The sequence below is a fragment of the Electrophorus electricus genome, chromosome 12 (genome assembly GCF_041902795.1).
Source record: "Electrophorus electricus isolate QZ-2024a chromosome 12, ASM4190279v1, whole genome shotgun sequence".
Lineage (NCBI taxonomy): Eukaryota > Metazoa > Chordata > Actinopteri > Gymnotiformes > Gymnotidae > Electrophorus > Electrophorus electricus.
The window spans coordinates 28,253,921-28,268,014 of record NC_137508.1 but is presented as its reverse complement, the minus strand read 5'-3'; the positions used below and the strand labels follow the sequence as shown (position 1 = coordinate 28,268,014).

The following is a 14,094-nucleotide window of genomic DNA, read 5'->3' as shown; positions in this document are numbered from 1 at the left end:
GGGTGGGGGTTAGGGTTAGGGTGAAGGTTAGGGTTAGGGTTTGGGTTTCAAAATGACAACTGTTCAGACAGAGATGTTGCATTTTGTGACTAATGGGATAAAATAAGTAGAGTTAGCATGCATGCATGTGATCGTGTAGGCATGTGATTTTGCGTGTGTGTGTGTGCTGTGCTGTGCGTGAGCGTGCGTGTGCGTGCGTGCATGTGTGAGCGCACGTGTGTACGTCCGTGCGTGTGTGTATGTATATATGTGTGTGTGTGGTTGTGTGTGCGTGCGTGTGTGTGTGTGTGGGTCTGACAGTAATCCCGTTACACTCCTCAGCAGAACACACACTTCACTGCCATCACTCCTTTGTCTTCCTGAAAAACCTTCATCCCGAAACACTAGCGGCTGTTTCCATGGCTGAAGTCTGACACCCAGCCCTGTAGACCGCTGATGTGCAACCATGACATGGTGTGACGAGAGAAGGTGACGCACCATGCAGAGAGCATGCTGGAACGACACACCATTTCCTGGCTCAGTCATGAAGTGGGAGGGGCTTAACCTCATCATGACATCGTGACATCCTGCATTGGTTCAGGAATTGATTTGTTTGTTCTTTAAAAAGTTGATTTGGTGACATTCGGCTCATTGAACATTACATCATGATTCCTTTGCTAAATTTGTTTTCTGTTTTCCTTGAAAATTCTGCTTCTTACAGGAAGTTAAATAGTAGCATTTGAAAGCATTAAAAATGAGGTGAGTCGTCGCTCATATGTAGCTGGCCTGTATTCATAAAAACGTGCCCAGTCCTCTCATGGTCTTGTTGGGAGAAGCACCTGTCACCTCATCACGGCTGATATATATGTCTGCGGTCTCCATACACACTGCACTGGAGGTCATCTGCTTTTGGCAGGCCTCACCTGGTACTTATCTACACGTCAGCTTTCAGGACGGCTGTCTCAGTCTATCAGTCTTCTGTGCAGAGAGAGAGGGAGAGAGAGAAACAGAAGGAGCCGTTGTTAGTGTAGTGTCGGAGAGTCTTGACTGACAGTGTGTCACTTCACAGTCCTTCATAAACAAACATACACAGACCGAGGGAATATTCAGGAGAAGGTGTGCACGTGCTTCTTCCTGCTGTCCTTAGTCCAGCATGGATGTCTGTTGTTCTTTGATGTATATTCTGCTTAATCTCTTTCAAAATATATAACACAGAAACCTCCCAATACATTATGAAGAAAATACAGACCTGCTCATGACTGTCTCTGTGCCCTGGGTACAGATCTGCTCATGACTGTCTCTGTGCCCTGGGTACAGACCTGCTCATGACTGTCTCTGTTCTGTGGGTAAAGACCTGCTCATGACTGTCTCTCAGAGTTGATGGGGATGTGGAATTTGTTGTGGCTTCGTCTCCATTTGCCATGGTGGTGGTGTGACTTTGAGGATTATATTGGTTAATGGCGCCCCAAATATTGGGCATAAAACACAGTGGGGACTGTACACAAAACACCCTGATGGGCAAGCAAGGCTTCACATGCCCGTGGTTAAACACACACTGCCGAAGTAGGTCCACGTCTCACCAGTGCATTACTGGAATAAAGAACACATTGCAGAAGGTGCGATAGGAAAAAGCACATTACAGAAAGCGCAACTAAGCTGCTATACTCAGAAAGAAACGGGAACACTTAAAGATAAAGAATGAACAAAACATAACATTGTAATGCAACAAAGGCTCATTAAGCACAGGATTGTTATTGTCACTGCTCCAGTATTCTGCTTCTTCTTTTTGCATAAACATGAGGAAAACGTCCTTAACATTAACGTCACGGCGACCTGAACAGGGAATAAAGCTCACTGTGAATAACCAGCAGCAGGGATATTTTTTAAAAATTGTCTAAAATTGTTATGCTGTGTTAATATTAAGATTGAATGCGTTGACATTTGGATGGTTGAGATGATTTAATGATGACAGAGAATCTTCATTCAACACACAGGGTGTGTGTGCTACAAAGGAATAAATATGTATTAGATACGTTTTATATATTAGGTATGTTATCATTAGTGTCTAACACAAACTTCAGCAGTTTTGGTTTTATTGAGTATTTTGTCAGTTTTGGCTCAACCTTTAAATCTTTGGTGTTTAGAAAAGCTTAATGTGAAATGTTCCTCGCATTAAACACCGAATGCAAAATGAATTCATTAGAATTTCGTTAATTCTATCCTTTTTACTGAAGTTCACTGTGTCACCCTGTAACCATGACAATATCCTGTCACAGTAAGCTCATATTATTACTGAGTTTCCTTAAATAAATAATGAGTAAATGAGTACAACAAAACAGTTGCACTTGGTGTGTTTCACAAACGCTGAAATGTTAGGTCAGAAATGATTACAAAACTGCTCACATCTACGCTAATAGATAACATTTCATTAGAACATATAATTAAAATGATTAAAGTTTAACTTCACACTGCGTTCTAATAGACTGACGTTAAATTGCCAGCATGGAAGATGATATCCATCCTGAGTCGGATATTTGAACACATGCAAGTCAACATTAATTCTTTCTACAGACTAATTGAGTATCTGTTATTACTACATGGGCTGTTTGTGAGTCGTGCAGCACTTGTAGGATAATGTGTTTGAAACAGTGCGGTGACCTGCAACTGTTTCTGGGAGAACAGATGCCCTCCAGCCAGTGGAGGTTTACAGAGCGGGCTGGTGGGCCTGACATATGGGCTCAGGGAAGCGAGCTCAGTCCCGCTGAGCGGGACGAGCGTCCTGCATTTGTTCTGTCCTTCAGGGAGCTGAATCTGGTGAATATTGGCCAGACTTACCTGGCATGTCAGATTCTGTGCCATTAATTAGGCATTAATTAGTGTGGTACGGAAAACTAGTCCTGCGTGCGCGCACACACACACACACACACACACACATGCACACACACACACATACGCACACACACACACACACACATACGCACACACGCACACACACACGCACACACACACACACACACACTCACACACATACACACACACACACACACACACACATACGCACACACACACATACGCACACACACACACACACACACACACACACACACACACACACACACACACACACGCACACACATGCACACACAGACACACACACACACACACACACATACCAAATCAACTTTTTAAAGCAAAGAAATCAATCCCTGAACCACAGCAGGATGTCATCATGATGTCACGATGATGTAATGATGAGGTTAAGCCCCTTACATTTTATGACTGAGCCAGGAAATGGTGTGTCTTTCCAGCATGCTCTCTGCATGGTGCGTCACCTTCTCTCGTCACACCATGTCATGGTTGCACATCAGCGGTCTACAGGGCTGGGTGTCAGACTTCAGCCATGGAAACAGCCGCTAGTGTTTCGGGATGAAGGTTTTTCAGGAAGACAAAGGAGTGATGGCAGTGAAGTGTGTGTTCTGCTGAGGAGTGTAACGGGATTACTGTCAGACACACACACACACACACACAAATACACATAGACACACACACAGATGCACACACAACCACACACACACACATATACATACACACACAAACACACACAGACACACAGACACACACAAATGCACACAGACACACACACACATACACACTCACACACACACACACACACACACAAATACAGACAGACACACACGCACAGCCACACACACGTACATACACACACATGCACACACACATACACACACGTACACACACACACGCGCATATACACATACACAGATATACATACACACATGCACGCACACGCATGCATGCTCACGCACAGCACACACACACAAATACACACACATATACATATACACACATACATACACGTACATACACACAGACACACACACACACAGACACACACACGCGTGCACGCACGCGCATACACACGCACATACACACACGTACATACACACAAACACACACACACACACACACACATGCAGGCCCACCTTGACAAGGAATGATTACCTTGGTGTATGTTGTGTGTATGACAGGAGCAAACCAGTCTAAACATGCTCCCTGCTGGAGCACAGAAGTGTGTCGCTGAGCCGAGCTGTACATGCGAGGCAAAGTGCTGCAGGATCGCAGCTCTGTGCTGACGCTCTTCTCAAGAGCTACAGTGTTTTGACAAATGAATTGTGACGTGCACAGCAGGCCACCGGCTGACGTACATGCCAAACCCCTTTGAGTCCTTGGCAATTAAAGACAGAATTATTACTACAATCAGCCAAACCTGTTCACAGAGCTGACACCTGGTAATGCACACTGCTTCACTCAGCTCTGCTGGAGATTACATGGGTACTTTCTTTTTTCAATACTGCAGATATTAATGTCCAGTTGGAAATTTTTAGAAATGTTTTCTTTAGCATTTGTATTTATTTTTATGATATATAACTTTTGAAGGTTACTTTTAAATTACTTGTAAGATAAATGAATAGCAGACACTGCTGTGAATCCCTGCTCAGTCCTGTGTGTTGCTCAGTTTTGTGTGCTGCTCAGTTCCGTATGCTCTTTGGTTCCATGTGCTGCTCGGTTCCGTGTCCTGTTTGGTCTCGTGTGCTGCTCGGTTCCGTGTGCTGCTCGGTTCCGTGTGCAGTGGTAAAATCTAAAGCAATATATGAGTTGGTGCTAAAAAAAAAATGTGTTATCTAATAGCTTGGGCTTCTGAGGGGTAACGAATGTGGCATAAAGATGGCTGCCTTCAGGGTCAGACAGGCTCATCGATGTTTCTGAGCTTAATCAAAGCAAGTCCGTCTCTGTATTCAGCTGGAATAATTGTCTGGACTAATGTGGACAAAGTTTGTCCCGATGAGAGTGACCTGCTGAATAAATGAAGTCTTTGTTTACTGATCACGTGGACTCCTTCTTTATTTTTATTTGACCCAGCAAGTTTTCTTCAAAGAAAACCACACCCTGGGTCAAAGGGTCAAACTGTCAGCATTACCTGCAGGTAGCGGTAGCCAAGGTTGAAATGTTCTCACTGTTTTGATCATCTATATGCATGTCTAGGGCTAATATTTATTTATGAAATTCATAATGTACTACTTTTTTAAATTTCATTAAAATGGTTTTGGTTTAATGTAACATTAGTATGCAGTTTATATGGCAATATCAAAGTTTATTATTATTACGATAAAGCTAAATAATAAAATGTCTTAAATGTAAGTGATCATATTTTAAATATAAGTAGTAAGTGTGCAGTGTTTAAATTTGAGCACAGTAAGCCCTAAACAGACGTGGACCAGGTGAAGATTACTCGCTAGTGCCCTCTACAGACAAGGGTTAAAAAGAACAACGAGTGAATGAAATCAGGCATCGTTCTCTGGACACCCTCATGTGTGAGTTGCGAGAAACTACTGAAAATGTGTTTCTGAAGCCTTTTAATTAATCGTCTGTATATGGTGCATTATTACAATTTGTTTATGTGGGTGGAGTTTAAGGTGGGCTGTGATGTAATGTGGGTGGTTTTTAGGTTTGGCTATGATGGGTGTATGTCGCTGGTGTTTAAGGTGAGCTGTGATGCGTGTATGTGCGAGGTGTTTAAGGTGGGTGGTGTTAAGTCTCTGACAGGCTTCCTTGAATAAAGCGCATGGCAGAAACTCACCAGAGAGGCCTGAGATTGGACAGATCTGAGTGGGTAAAAGACACAGTGATGAACTCTCAGTCACTTCTGCTCTCTTCGCTCCCCTGTGGTGTCAGACGTTTAAGGAAAAATCGAATTCCTTTCGTTAGCTGACTCAGAAATGCTGTCAATACTCATAAAGGCCCGACCTGACCAGCAAACCTAAAGGGTGGAGCCTCTCCACACTGTAGCACTTGTTAGGCAGTCTCAGACTGGACACCATTGGCTGTGCAAAACTGACACTTTTTAGCTCAGAATAGTTGGCGTTCACTCAGTATGCATATGTGGATTTCATCTTCAGGTTCATTATTCATCATATGTGGATTTCATCTTCAGGTTCATTATTCCTAAATTTCACTTTTGCTGCATGATCTGAGATCTGAGTCACTATATTTGCATTCCATGTTTACAACCTGAAAAATGTTGATTTTAGCTTAAATAATCGTGAGTGTCAATTATCAACCACAGTATTAGTAAGAACAAGAAAATTCGAAAATATTAATAGTAATATCAATGAGCGGTAATTCAGTTTGAATAGTGCCGACATACATTTGAAATTTTCTGAAAAGTCTCAACCTTGGATCTTAAACTAATTAAATATTAAAATAACTAGTGAGTGTGGTGATTTTCATCAGTTTGAACCGCAGACATTATTTTATTTGAGTTGTTTTCTCAGTTTTGAGGCTACTAAGGTGCACTGTGTCCATCTGCATTTTAAAGCCAAGCTCTTTTCCACGTTTCTGCTGTCTTCTCTCGCTTCCCAGTTTAGGCTCTGCCTCTTTCCTTCTGCCTCTCTATGGTCACTAGATTGACAGACTGAGATATTGGCCAAGTATCCCAATCACCAATCAAGCCAGGATATGTTAGTATGTAAATGCAAATGAAGGTTCGTTTGGGGTCTGATGGATGCACCTGGTTTGGACGCAGACAGATAAGGGTGTTTGCTGCCCAGAGTATGAAATTGATCAGATATTCTCAAACCATCACTCATTTTTGATGTCATATGACAGTTTCATTAATTATTCTATATGTAATTCCAGGCATGTAGTGCACTGTTAGAAATGTAGACTATTGTAGTGTGTGTAGTGTATGTAGTGTTAGTGACTCTATAGGCTGTTGCCATTGTAACGAGTCTTTGATTGCATTAAAGGAAGTGAATGGGAAATCAAAACAGTGACATGTTACCAATATAATACTTAAAAAAGGAAAAACCCTGAAGTTTTTATAGTGTTTTGAGCTCGTGTGTTGGGGCCTTTTCAACAGCGGTTTCAGAGTCACAGGCATGCGGTTATCAAGAGTAAGGGTCCTCATTTCCTGTGACTCCAGAGATATCTTTTAGGATTTGATTCCTTTAGGATTCTGTTCTTTTAGGATTCAGTTCTTTCAGGATTCGATTCAACTCTTTGGCCTTTTGTTCCCTGGCTAGCATCCCAGATATCACACAGATTCTCCAAAACTCTTTGCACCCAATATGGCACCTCTGTGCACCGTGCGGAGGGAGGCGGGGCTAGCACGTGCCTTTCTCGCCCAATAGAAACACACAATGAGCGAGAGCTCAGGCCTCTTACTGCCACACACCTCTGGTCCAGTCCCCTCCAGGCAGAGGCTTATCTCACTTTCACACCTTCTCCCCGCCACTCTGCGGCATCGCGCCACACACTCCGACTGCGCCACACACTCCGCGCGTCAGATAGGAAGCTTTTGCTTCTGGGAGCTTCATTTGATTTCACGATTGTGTCCTTACTAGCTGTGTACTCTACAATGTGGGTGGTGGTCAGTTTAACCAAAATCTTCACACACGTAGGTTTGGGTGCTTGTGTTTCTGTGTGTGTTCTACTCTATCCAGAATTCACTTTAGTTATATTTAGAAAAAAAACCCAGTTGGAACAGTGGTAGCTGAGAGTTCATTTTTCAAGCAACTTTCCACTCACAGGAACAGCCATTTGATCCTGGTGAATATGTCCTCTGCAGTCTGTTCCTCGTGCCGTCTCAGCTCTGCCGTGGGAGCTCTAAAACTGTCAAGCTTGTTCTCCGCTGCAGCCTGGGCCAGAAGGAGGGTGAGGACGTCCATGGTGGCGTCCCTGGAGAGGGGCGTGTTCTGTCTCCAGCTCTGGGGAGCCTTATCTCATGGCCCGGGTGCGCTTTCTGCACTGACAGGACAGCATCCTTCCGAGATGCGGTACTGATCGATAGAGGAATGTTGAGCTGGGCCATCGCTCATCCTGGACCCACCGAAGGGAGAGGCTGGGGGCTCCTCTTCACTTCCTGCCAGTCACTCCACCAGACGGCTTCATGCTGTCCCACTCAGAGCGAGAGCTTCCCCTGATGCAGTGTGGTATCGCGGTGTTTACTGTTTTTTCTGCCCCAAACACACACTTGAACTCCTGTACGGAGAGTCAACCGATTAAGTGTGTGAGGTGAGTTAGAGTTCTTTGTGATGGAGAAGTGCGTGTAGCAAAAATGTTCAACTATCCAGAGCTCTGACCCTAGAAATTAGGGTTATAGAAGCTTGCTTTAGGCTTTGGGGCTGGGGTTAACCCAGAGTTCCCAGATCTGACTCTGGTCTGGTTCCTGAATAACTCTAATGTCATCACCTTGAGACACACAAAAGATTACAGATTACAGATTAGCAATTTCTTATTCTTATTTGCTTCTTACTTAGTATGACATCAAGTGGTCTCGCTTTGTCTGCACACCCTGACACTATGTGTTACAAATCAGGAAAGGTCTGAATATTCAGGTGTAAAAGTCAAGATATTCAGGTTGTAAAAGTCAGGGTATTCAGGTTGTAAAGGTCAGGGTCTTCAGGCTGTAAAAGTCAGAATATTCAGGTTGTAAAAGTCAGGATATTCAGGTGTTTTGGGCCACAGTTCTTTTCAAGTAGCATTTAACTCTCTCTCCCTTTGTTCACATTTGACTTTGTGAGGAGTCAGAGAGTGTCTGTGAGGAGTCAGAGAGAGTCAGTGAGTAGTCAGAGCATCAGTGAAGAGGCAGACACAGTCAGAGAGGAGTCAAAGAGGAGTCAGAAAGTCTGTGAGGAGTCAGTGAAGAGTCAGAGAGAGTCAGTGAGAAGTCAGAGAGAGTCAGTGAGTAGTCAGAACATCAGTGAAGAGGCAGACACAGTCAGAGAGGAGTCAAAGAGGAGTCAGAAAGTATGTGAGGAGTCAGAGAGAGTCAATGAGGAGTCAGAGAGAGTCAGTGAGGAGTCAGAGAAAGTCAGTGAGGAGTCAGAGAGAGTCAGTGAGGGGTTGCAAGCCGGTGTGTTGGGTTTGGCAGTGCAGAGGAATCCCAAGCCGTGTTTTGCCTCTAGCACAACCTGACATAATGCTTCCATCAGTAGCTGCTTGTCAATAGTTCATCTGAATTATTCAGTCATTCTGCATTTGTCATGAGTCTGCAGTCTCTCAGCACAGAGCCCACAGCCATGCAGATTGGACATGCTTCACACTGGCTGCCCCCTAATGGAGAGCATTATGGGAAAGTCCATGTGATGGTGGGACCCTGCTGAAAAGGTTGGAAGGACACATTTAAAGTGAAGATACATCCATTTCCCACGCCAGGGTGTTCAGGTAGCCCATTTCTCTGGCCATCGGGGGGCGATGAAATATTCAGTGCTGAGACTCCTATTATGGCGATCAGCAGCTAGTCTGTTTAAAAAGCTGCAGCCATTAATCCATCATTTCTGCAATAGTGCCTCCATTATTTGCATCATTACCAGAACTCTGCCTCTGTTGGTCGTTTCCTCGCCTCCCAGACAACATGCTGGGCCTACAAAGTAGTAGTTGGTAGCAGCAGGGCAAGCTTGCCTGCCTCCACACCAACGGCAGGTATTAGACGTCTGTTGTTGGAGATGGTCCATAGATGTCTTCTCACAGAGCTCGCCAGTGTTCGGTGACTCACAGCAGCATTGTGCTGTAACCAAGGGTTCTAGACACGATTATTCAGGCAGACTTGTTGTTTCTTAATGCCATGCAAGTGTCATAAGGTTTTTTAAAAAACAGCACTGCAATTCCTCCAAAACTATGAGCTCTTCACCAAGTTTCTGTGGGGGAGCCATTATGGGAATCGATGCTACATTTCTAATGGGATGGTCCTCAGTGATAAGAGCTAACTACTACTACGCAGAACATCACACTCAGCAAAGTCTGGCTCCTGCCCACCAGCCTCCCAGTGTGGTGGCCCCTATCAGCTCGGCTTTGGAGAGAGAGAGACCCCCTAACGAGATTGTCCTCGAATCTCGAAATGAAGGCAGGTTATCTTCAGGAGCAGCTGCCTGGGAGGAGGCCCTTCGCAATTATCATATCACTGCTGCACATCGATTCCCTCCAGGCTCTGAGAAAGAGGGGATGTCAGGAGAACATTGCCGTTCCAAACAAAAAGCACCTATAATTTACAGAGCCCCTTGTTCCACTGAAGAATGGGCAGAAATTATTCTCCATTTAGAGCAATCTGTGCTGCTACTCAGCACAAAGCCATTACTGGCTGGGAGAAACAGAGTGGCGTCTCCGTAGAGCAACGTTGGCTGTCACGTGGGCGCGAGAAAGGCGCCGTGATGGATGTCACGCCAACATAATGACTGAACTTGCACCTTGCTTCGCTGAACAGGAAGAGGTTGAAACCATTGTGTGTGTGTGTGGGGGGGAGGGGGGGAGGGTTTATCACACTCTACTTCCACTCCGCATTGACAACTGAAATCGAGCCAGGAGAATAAATTGCCTCCTGGGTTTGTGGCCCAAATTGAATATCTTAGGGAGAAAAATACATACACTGAGGCTGCCCGCACCTAACACAGCTGTAAGCGCTGCAGTAAACATCTGTTCAGCGTGACACCTGGAGCGTCGAGCAGCGCTGCATCTTGGGGTGGATCAGTGCTGTCCTGGATGCTACTGCTTGCGTAATGAGCTGCTGATTACAAACAGTACCAGTTGCACTGAGCGGCGATGTAGGTCCAGCTGCTAATGTCGCTTTGGCAGAGAAGAGTGTGTCATCTGAGAGCACAGCACACAAAGCCCGAACAATGATTCACCACACAGGCCTGCTTAGCCCCGCCACTCCTGTGGACGTCTCAACACTGCTGGGGTTGTTTTGTTCTGTGCTAGTGGTGCTGTGTGCATGACTACAGCACTGCAGGGTTTCCACTGACGTCATCTTATACGTCTCTGCTAGCTGTTCCTTACAGTGTCCTGTCTTTAGAATCATTTAATATACACACACACACACACCATTTATTATATGTTGAGTGAAATCAAAATAAATCAGCACGATATAAAAGGAAACAAGTGTTATTACTCCATAGTGTACATTCTTCTCTCCAAACTTGTCTCTTGTTGCAGATTTGATGCATATAAGACAATTAAAGGACAGACGAGGTTTTTTATTGAGGTGTCAAGCTGTTAGGTGTCGTTCTGTGCTGTCTGAGCGGTGCAGTGTGTGACGTGTGATCTGTCGGTACCGTGCAGCTCATCTCTGTTCTTCATGGTGATCCGTGTGCACACAGGACCAGTGTGCAGTGTACTGAGGCCCTGCGCCCCCTGGTGGCGAGGGGTCCTCAGGGGTCCTGATGGCTAGCAAGGAGAGGGCCTGCGCTGTGGTTAGCGGGACACGCGGGTGTATTCCCAGGGCGTGGCCGTCACGGCCACACTCGGCACCACTGTGCAGACGGATGAGCGTGGCACTCTGGGGGCGATGGGATCGTTTGTTACAGTCTAACATGATGAATCATTGTGTTGGAAACCAGGGCCAGTGTGAGCACTCTTCTCGCTAGTCCACAACAAAGCCATGGGTAACTACCACGCCTCGCTATGTGCAAATGTGACATTTCTTTTATGGTACTGTAGTGCGTGTGGGGGACATTTTGTCTGCTGTATCATTATCTGTGTGGCGTGGGGGATGGTTGTGTTGAAAGCAAACTTCATCTCCTGAACCGATGAAGATGTTTTTACCTCCTTTGAGGTATTTCACTCTGACAGCATAATTTGGACAGGAGACCATAATTTGGACTATGTTTAACCGAAATAGAGGTCTTTGTACTTACTTGAATACCAACCAGAGTGAGATCTGTTGCTTCAAACTCATATGCATTTCAAAAGCGCCTGGTTTCCAGGAGATGAGTGAAGCTTTCCACAGAACATGGCAGCCAGGCTTCCGCGTTCCCCTCCTCCGGCCCCGGTGAATAATGTAGCTTTTAGAATCCCGTTCTGCATGTTCAGACTTTTGATCAGATATTTTTTCAGATGTCTTATCCTCATTTGCTGCTTACAGGTCTTTTCTAGCAGTTCTTATTAAACTCCCCGACATCTTCCTGTGTGATTGTGTTTAACAAGCCTGCTGTCACTGGCGTAGTCCGACCCTGTCTGTGTAAGACGGATCCCCCTCTCGTCCCTCCACCAACACCCCCAATCCCACTCCCATGCTCACCCAGTCTGCTACAGGCTGTCAGCCATGGCACGGCTGTGCTGTGGAGTGATTGCTATATTTAGGAGTCTTGCTAATTGGATTTTTAATTAATTTCTCAGATGACAACTGACAGTGATAATAAAAGTGGAGGTGACTATCGATATTATTCAGGCAGGGGTCTGTTAATTAGATGTGGGTACAGAGCAAAACTTGTAGAGACGCAGAAAGCACTCAGCCGGGCTGTGCGGTAAACATACGTATTACTGCCTGTATCTAAACCCTTTCTGTACCTTTCATGTCAAACGGCAGGTGTTACCTGCACACACAGTCATGCAATGCCCTTAAATTAATTTGCAAATGCTCCGCTTCCACTCTTATCTACTGAGATGCTTTTCAGTGAAGCAGCTTTTCACACACGTACATTTTACCATGGCAACACACCTGAGTTTCAACACTTCAGCTAATGCTAATGCTCCATATAACTTAGTTGTGGCTGTATCCAATTTTCATTTACTATGAAATCTTCTTATGCAAAGCTGGCCATATCGTATGAGTCTGAATGAGTGATTGCTTGTTATCCACGTGATGACTACAACTGAAGCTAGCCAAGGAACTTGAACCGTGACACTACCTGTTACGGGTTTTGTTCTCTGAATAAGCAGACAGCAGTCATTTCAACTCAGTAACAATGTTGTAGGAATGTGAGAAGCTTTCACACCATGAAGGAACTATGAGGACGGTAACTGTCACTTCATATCCGAGAAAGCATCTCAATCGCCACGTAACTGGAAGCGCCCATCTCCGTGACATTACACATGTAAATGAGAATTTCCCTCATTCCTCACGACTGTAATCAAAGACCTCACACATCTGATACTATTAGATGGATGTGTCATCGTCTTTATAATTGTATATAATCTTGATAATATCTCCGTGCTTGCTTTTAATATTCTGCCTTAAACATTTCACAGGCATTAAACCTTTCAAAGATCAGTGATATGATAAAATTACATTTCTGACAATTCGTCTTAATGTCAGACAGTTAAAGACATGTAATAACCCCAAACAAAGCACTATCCTGCTTAGTCTTTTGTTTGGTTGGGTTTTTTTGAACTTCTTTGCTGTTCTGTTCCAGGAGGTAAATGTGGTTTGAATTTTGACCTATTAATGAACTGTCTAAACCACATGTGTTTTTTCACTATTTGTTTTTTGTTTTTTGTTGGGTTGTTTAGACTAAGGCCAAACGAGTCCCGGGGTCAGAGGGCGTCTGTTCTGGTGTTTTGCAGGTTCAGCTGTTCCACCATCTCCCAGTTGTGGCCTGAATGTGGTGAGTGTGGTGTGAGCACACAGAGCCTCCACAGAGCTGTGTGTGCACACCTGGCAGTAGCAAGCCAATGACACAACAGCAGTTTAGACAGTGAAGCCTTCCTAGCACGACATCGGGTCGACTATTTGCTAATAAGTGCCGTGTGCAGTTCAGCAGATTTTACTATGATGAGGTTTCCATGAATTATGAGCACAAGTATCTGCTGAAGCTTGTGCCCTGTGCAAGGTCTGCCTTTGTGTTCCTTCTCTGCGCTGTTAGCACAGTGCTCATTAACTATGTCTCTCGTTAGCTCGTAATGGTTCCAGGAGCACAGGGATACTGAATGCTAGCATTGTACATGCCAGACGTTGTCATATATGGGCCTTGAAGCTTGATGTGTTTCACCCTGTAATGTTCTCCCTCGGTGAAGAAGGAATACTCTGTAGTATTCCTTCTTCACCGACTCCAATGTGTGTATTATTGGATTTGTAGTTTGTCTCCAGTGTATGTATTATGGATTTTGTACTTTGTCTCTAGTGTGTATTATGGGTTTTATAGTTTGTCTCTAGCATGTGTAATATGGGTTTTGTAGTTTGACTCTAGTGTGTGCATTATGGGTTTTGTAGTTTGTCTCCAGGATGTGTATTATGGGTTTGTAGTTTGACTCTAGTGTGTGTATTATGGGTTTTGTAGTTTGTCTGCAGCATGTGTATTATGGGTTTTGTAGTTTGTCTCT

The 14,094-nt window shown here is 44.6% G+C and overlaps 1 protein-coding gene across 3 annotated transcripts in view; it reads left to right on the top strand.

Annotated features, from left to right (window-relative positions):
* The window catches only part of galntl6 (polypeptide N-acetylgalactosaminyltransferase like 6), a 155,143-nt gene that overhangs the window by 41,321 nt on the left and 99,728 nt on the right, over positions 1 to 14,094 (top strand). The gene's annotated exons all lie outside the window — the stretch shown is intronic.